The sequence below is a fragment of the Scyliorhinus torazame genome, unplaced genomic scaffold, assembly GCF_047496885.1.
Source record: "Scyliorhinus torazame isolate Kashiwa2021f unplaced genomic scaffold, sScyTor2.1 scaffold_1357, whole genome shotgun sequence".
Taxonomy (NCBI): domain Eukaryota; kingdom Metazoa; phylum Chordata; class Chondrichthyes; order Carcharhiniformes; family Scyliorhinidae; genus Scyliorhinus; species Scyliorhinus torazame.
Window position 1 is genome coordinate 22,501 of NW_027309084.1, and position 7,500 is coordinate 30,000.

Genomic DNA, 7,500 nt, shown 5'->3' on the forward strand with positions numbered 1-7,500 from the left:
TGCTGCTCGGAAGCAACCACGCGCGAGCGGACGCACACGAACACAAGACAACCGAAGCGTGCCGTCGCAAGGGTGCGACATGAACGGTGGGGCGGGTGCCGGGCGGCGGGGGGTGCGTGTGCAGCAACAAGGGTGGTGAACACGATCGTTGGTGGTCAAGCTGTCAAGACCCTCGGGCCACACCGGCTCGGAGTCGCCGGTCGTCGGCGCAGCGTGTGTCCGACGGGGGGTACACGGCTTCCCTCCCGACAGGGAATCAGGCACCGGGTTCAGCTACAAAATACGGTGCGACCGGCTCGCGCCGTCCAGGCGGAAGAGGCACGCCACACGCACGGGAGCAGTGTGCGACCCTTTTAGTTCTTCCTTTCGTTGCCAGAGAACGTGTGTTCGGCCACAGGAACGGGGACACAGTGCTAGGAAAAGCCGACACTGAGGACTCGGAGCCTGCCCGTTCCAGGGCTCGAGATATTGCCACTGCGATCTGCTCGACAGAGAGAGAGCAAACGCACGCCTCGGCCTCACAAGGGCTGCGAGAATTCTCGGTCGATGTCCGTCTGTGACTCGGGGCGGCGGGGGAACCCACACAGCACGGGGAGGGTCAACCGCTCAGCCTGAACACCAGCCCACAATAGCGCTGGCCCGCCGAGGGCCCTCCCACGTCGGACACGACTCGCCTGATCGTTCGAGAGGTAGGTGCCGAGAGGTACGCCGCCGTGTGCGGAAGGAAGCAACAACGACTGGCCGCCACGGGCGTGACCTCTCGCGCCCGAGAATCTGCTCTCGGCCAAGGCTTTCGGCGCTCGCACGACACTTGCAACCAGCCGGCGTGCGGCGCCTGACTTCAATCAGGTTTCTGGGAACGCCCCGACATGTGCCTCTGTGCAACCCGTTAACCGTGACACATGCGACTGCAACCCAAGGGAACCAGGCACGGGAACGCCGCCGCCCCGCGTCGCCTGAAAACAGACTTGGGCACCCTGGCCTCCAGGTGTGCCCGAAAACAAGACAAGAGGTGCCCAGTCACAAAGGCTAAACCTCGACAGACATTTTATAATGTGTCTTCTACCATATATGTCTGTCTCTTCTTGAATTATTGTACAAGGATATATATATATATATAATTGTGTCTTTGTTTTCTCGCCATTAAAAACTTTGTAAGTGTTTCTCTCTCGCCACAGAAAAAACACTTTGTCTGTTTTTTTTACAAGTATGTTTCTCACACAAGAGTTCACAGAAACACATTGTTTGTATCAGAGTTACCGCCGGCTCGGACTCTGACCGATTTTTAGGCCGGCAAATGAGTTCGAAAAGTCCGTCAAAATTGTTGCTAAAACCCCTTGAGGACTTCCGAGTGCTCATTGGTAAGGCCTTCGATTTGAAATCGGGACCGTACCTCAAAGTAGCACTTTCCTGGGTACTTTCAAAGTGCTACCGCTGCCAGAAAATGTTCTAAAAATCGTGTTCCCGAAAATCTCCGGGCACCCCGCCAACCCCTCGTGACGCCAAATGCAAATGGCAAATCGGCGGGAGGTCGCCCGGTAGTCCATCCGAGGAAGGCGCTCCAAATCCCCGCAAATCGACTTTTTCAAAACCTCATCGGCACTACCGAGGGCAAGTGGTTAACCAGCTGTCCGAGACACTCGACCACAAATGCAAGTGGCAGCTCGGCGGGACCAATCCACTCCACCTTAGCGGGAACACCCCCACTGTGTCCCCGGTACCACGGCTGGACACGACCTCATACACTTCCGAGGGCAAGTGATTAACTAACGGTAGGGTGCACTTTTCATATATGCACGTGCCCCATCGGCGGGACCAATCCACTCCTCCGTTCCGCTCTCCTGCAACCTTGGCCCCGGTAAAGCGGCGGCACAGGACCTCATAGACCTCCTGGAAGTCGCCAGAGGCTAAGTCCGACTGGTTTATGACTTGCCACTGCCTGGACCTGCCCCCACAGGCTAAGTCCGACTGGTTTATGACTTGCCACTGTCTCCACCTCCCTCCACAGGCTAAGTCCGACTGGTTTATGACTTGCCACTGTCTCCACCAGCCTCCACAGGCTAAGTCCGACTGGTTTATGATTTGCCACTGTCTCCACTGGTTCATGACTTGCCACTGCCTGGACCTGCCCCCACAGGCTAAGTCCGACTGGTTTATGACTTGCCACTGTCTCCACCTTCCCTCCACAGGCTAAGTGCGACTGGTTTATGACTTGCCACTGTCTCCACCAGCCTCCACAGGCTAAGTCCGACTGGTTTATGATTTGCCACTGTCTCCACTGGTTCATGACTTGCCACTGCCTGGACCTGCCTCCACAGGCTAAGTCCGACTGGTTTATGACTTGCCACTGTCTCCACCAGCCTCCACAGGACAAGTCCGACTGGTTTATGATTTGCCACTGTCTCCACTGGTTCATGACTTGCCACTGCCTGGAACTGCCTCCACAGGCTAAGTCCGACTGGTTTATGACTTGCCACTGTCTCCACCAGCCTCCACAGGCTAAGTCCGACTGGTTTATGATTTGCCACTGTCTCCACTGGTTCATGACTTGCCACTGCCTGGCCCTGCCTCCACAGGCTGAGTCCGACTGGTTTATGATTTGCCACTGGTTCATGACTTGCCACTGCCTGGACCTGCCTCCACAGGCTGAGTCCGACTGGTTTATGATTTCCCACTGGTTCATGACTTGCCACTGCCTGGACCTGCCTCCACAGGCTGAGTCCGACTGGTTTATGATTTGCCACTGGTTCATGACTTGCCACTGCCTGGCCCTGCCTCCACAGGCTGAGTCCGACTGGTTTATGATTTGCCACTGGTTCATGACTTGCCACTGCCTGGACCTGCCTCCACAGGCTGAGTCCGACTGGTTTATGATTTGCCACTGGTTCATGACTTGCCACTGCCTGGACCTGCCTCCACAGGCTTAAGTCCGACTGGTTTATGACTTGCCACTGTCTCCACTGGTTCATGACTTGCCACTGCCTGGCCCTGCCTCCACAGGCTGAGTCCGACTGGTTTATGATTTCCCACTGGTTCATGACTTGCCACTGCCTGGACCTGCCTCCACAGGCTGAGTCCGACTGGTTTATGATTTCCCACTGGTTCATGACTTGCCACTGCCTGGACCTGCCTCCACAGGCTGAGTCCGACTGGTTTATGATTTGCCACTGGTTCATGACTTGCCACTGCCTGGCCCTGCCTCCACAGGCTGAGTCCGACTGGTTTATGATTTGCCACTGGTTCATGACTTGCCACTGCCTGGACCTGCCTCCACAGGCTGAGTCCGACTGGTTTATGATTTGCCACTGGTTCATGACTTGCCACTGCCTGGCCCTGCCTCCACAGGCTGAGTCCGACTGGTTTATGATTTGCCACTGGTTCATGACTTGCCACTGTCTCCACCAGCCTCCACAGGCTAAGTCCGACTGGTTTATGATTTGCCACTGTCTCCACCAGCCTCCACTGGTTCATGACTTGCCACCGACTCGGCCAGCCTCCCCAGGCGAAGCGCGGGCGTTTGGTGACAATTCCAAGGCAGACCAAGGCAAACACGGCCCCTTGCGCGGCGGGGAGCCGTGCCCGGCCTCGGCGGGGCGTCGGGCCGCCGTTTGGAGCGCCGGCCGAAAACCCGAAAAAAGGGCGAAAATCGGAAAGAATTCGCGCCCGATCGGGCCGAGCGGCCGGCGGGGCGGCAGCCCGGGTCGGTCTCCGCAGACCTGGAGGCTCGAGGGGACCTTTCCGACCAAAGTCCATTTCTCGATTTTCCACCTCCTACCAATCTGCAGGTACCCCGCCAACCCCTCGGGACGCCAAACGCAAATGGCAAATCGGCGGGAGGGCGCCCGGTAGTCCATCCGAGGAAGGCGCTCCAAGTCCCCGCAGATCGGCTTTTTCAAAACCTCATCGGCACTACCGAGGGCAAGTGGTTAACCAGCTGTCCGAGACACTCGACCACAAATGCAAGTGGCAGCTCGGCGGGACCAATCCGCTCCCTTTAGCGGGAACACCCCCACTGTGTCCCCGGTACCACGGCTGGACACGACCTCATACACTTCCGAGGGCAAGTGATTAACTAACGGTAGGGTGCACTTTTCATATATGCACGTGCCCCATCGGCGGGACCAATCCACTCCTCCGTTCCGCTCTCCTGCAACCTTGGCCCCGGTAAAGCGGCGGCACAGGACCTCATAGACCTCCTGGAAGTCGCCAGAGGCTAAGTCCGACTGGTTTATGACTTGCCACTGCCTGGCCCTGCCTCCACAGGCTAAGTCCGACTGGTTTATGATTTGCCACTGGTTCATGACTTGCCACTGCCTGGCCCTGCCTCCACAGGCTGAGTCCGACTGGTTTATGACTTGCCACTGCCTGGACCTGCCTCCACAGGCTAAGTCCGACTGGTTTATGACTTGCCGCTGCCTGGACCAGCCTCCACAGGCTAAGTCCGACTGGTTTATGACTTGCCACAGTCTCCGCCAGACTCCACTGGTTCATGACTTGCCACCGCCTCGACCAGCCTCCCCAGGCTAAGTCCGAGCGTTGCGGTGGCCATGCCAGTGCCGACGAGGTCTGATCCGGTCCCTCGCGCTCCGGGGAGCCGTGCCCGGCCTCGGCGGGGCGTCGGGCCGCCGTTTGGAGCGCCGGCCGAAAACCCGAAAAAAGGGCGAAAATCGGAAGAAATTCGCGCCCGATCGGGCCGAGCGGCCGGCGGGGCGGCAGCCCGGGTCGGTCTCCGCAGACCTGGAGGCTCGAGGGGACCTTTCCGACCAAAGTCCATTTCTCGATTTTCCACCTCCTACCAATCTGCAGGTACCCCGCCAACCCCTCGTGACGCCAAACGCAAGTGGCAGACCAGCGGGACGGACCACCGGTAGTCATGCCGGGAATGAGGTCTCGGCGTCGGCATAAGGTGGGTGGATCGGACCCCATCCGGCCTACGGTTCTTTTTCAAAACGGCGCCCCCGGCCCCCGCCGGCGGCGGCCTTGGCGGCCGGGTGGGCGCCCCTCCTCGAATCGCCACCCTGCCCCGGGGTGAGCCGCTTCGCCGCCGCCCGGCGCCGTCAACAACCTTGTCCTGGTTTATGACTTGTCACCGCCGCTGGTTTATGACTTGTCACCGCCGCTGGTTTATGACTTGTCACCGCCGCTGGTTTATGACTTGTCAGCACCGGCGGACGGCCTCTCGCCGCCCTTTGGACGCCCCGGCGGCGGACCGTGACCCCCCACGGCTGGCCCGCGCGGGGCCCGCCACCCGCCCAAGGGGCGCCCCCTGCCGTTCGCCCACCTAACGCACGGCTGGAACAGCACCAAGCCCCGCAGCCGGCCAACGGCGGCACACACTGACCGCAGCCCACCGGAGGCACGTCGGGCCGTGGCCGTACCCCGCCCGACAGCGCCCCCTGCGGGCCACGGACCAGGCGGACGTTGGGACGAGACGATCCCCGGCCGAGGCGCTCTCTGAGCCCGCCAGGGACCGGTGCACCGCCGGCGGACGCTGCACCCGGTACACGAGCGCCCTCTGCCCGCCGGGGACCGGTGCACCGCCGGGGGAGTCTGCACCGGGCCCAGGAGCTCCCTCTGCCCGCCAGGAACCGGGGGGACCGCCGGCGGAGGCTGCACCGGGCCCAGCAGGTCACTCTGCCCGCCAGGGACCGGGGGGACCGCCGGCGGAGGCTGAGCCCGGCCCAGGAGCTCCCTCTGCCCGCCAGGAACCGGGGGGACCGCCGGCGGAGGCTGAACCCGGCCCAGGAGGTCACTCTGCCCGCCAGGGACCGGGGGGACCGCCGGCGGAGGCTGCACCGGGCCCACGAGCTCCCTCTGCCCGCCAGGGACCGGGGGGACCGCCGCCGGAGGCTGCACCCGGCCCAGGAGCTCCCTCTGCCCGCCAGGGACCGGGGGGACCGCCGGCGGAGGCTGCACCCGGCCCAGGAGGTCCCTCTGCCCGCCAGGGACCGGGCGGACCGCCGGCGGAGGCTGCACCGGGCCCAGGAGCTCCCTCTGCCCGCCAGGGGCCGGGGGGACCGCCGCCGGAGGCTGCACCGGGCCCAGGAGCTCCCTCTGCCCGCCAGGGACCGGGGGGACCGCCGGCGGAGGCTGCACCGGGCCCAGGAGCTCCCTCTGCCCGCCAGTGACCGGGGGGACCGCCGCCGGAGGCTGCACCCGGCCCAGTAGCTCCCTCTGCCCGCCAGGGACCGGGGGGTCCTCCGGCGGAGGCTGCACCCGGCCCAGGAGGTCCCTCTGCCCGCCAGGGACCGGGGGGACCGCCGGCGGAGGCGGCACCGGGCCCAGGAGCTCCCTCTGCCCGCCAGGGACCGGGGGGACCGCCGCCGGAGGCTGCACCCGGCCCAGGAGCTCCCTCTGCCCGCCAGGGACCGGGGGGTCCGCCGGCGGAGGCTGCACCCGGCCCAGGAGGTCCCTCTGCCCGCCAGGGACAGGGTGTAACGCCGGCGGAGGCTGCCTCCGGCCCAGGAGGTCCGTCTGCCCGCCAGGGACCGGGGGGACCGCCGAGGAGTCTCTGCCCGTCCCAGATACTCCCTATCCCTACCCCTAACCGTATCCCTAACCCTATCGCCTAACCCTAACCCTATCCCTAACCCTAACCCTAACCCTATCCCTAACTCTAACCCCATCGCCTAACCCTAACCCTATCCCTAACCCTATCCCTAACCCTAACCCTATCCCTAACCCTAACCCTATCCCTAACCCTAACCCTATCCCTAACGCTAACCCTAACCCTATCCCTAACCCTAACCCTAACCCTAACCCTATCCCTAACCCTAACCCTAACCCTATCCCTAACCCTATCGCCTAACCCTAACCCTATCCCTAACCCTATCGCCTAACCCTAACCCTAACCCTAACCCTATCCCTAACCCTAACCCTATCCCCTAACCCTAAACCTATCCCTAACCCTAACCCTAACCCTAGCTCTACCCTAACCCTATCCCCTAACCCTAAACCTATCCCTAACCCTAACCCTAACCCTAGCTCTAACCCCATCGCCTAACCCTAACCCTATCCCTAACCCTAACCCTATCCCTAACCCTAACCCTAACCCTAACCCTAACCCTATCGCCTAACCCTATCCCTAACCCTAACCCTATCCCTAACCCTAACCCTAACCCTATCCCTAACCCTAACCCTATCCCTAACCCTAACCCTATCGCCTAACCCTAACCCTATCCCTAACCCTAACCCTATCGCCTAACCCTAACCCTATCCCTAACCCTAACCCTATCGCCTAACCCTAACCCTATCCCTAACCCTAACCCTATCCCTAACCCTAACCCTAACCCTATCCCTAACCCTAACCCTAACCCTATCCCTAACCCTAACCCTAACCCTATCCCTAACCCTATCGCCTAACCCTATCCCTAACCCTAACCCTATCCCTAACCCTATCGCCTAACCCTAAACCGAACCCCAACCGCAACCCCCAACACCAAAAGGCACCGGGCCGTAAGCCTGCACCCGCACCGGCAGTGCCCTAGCCCCCTCGGGGAA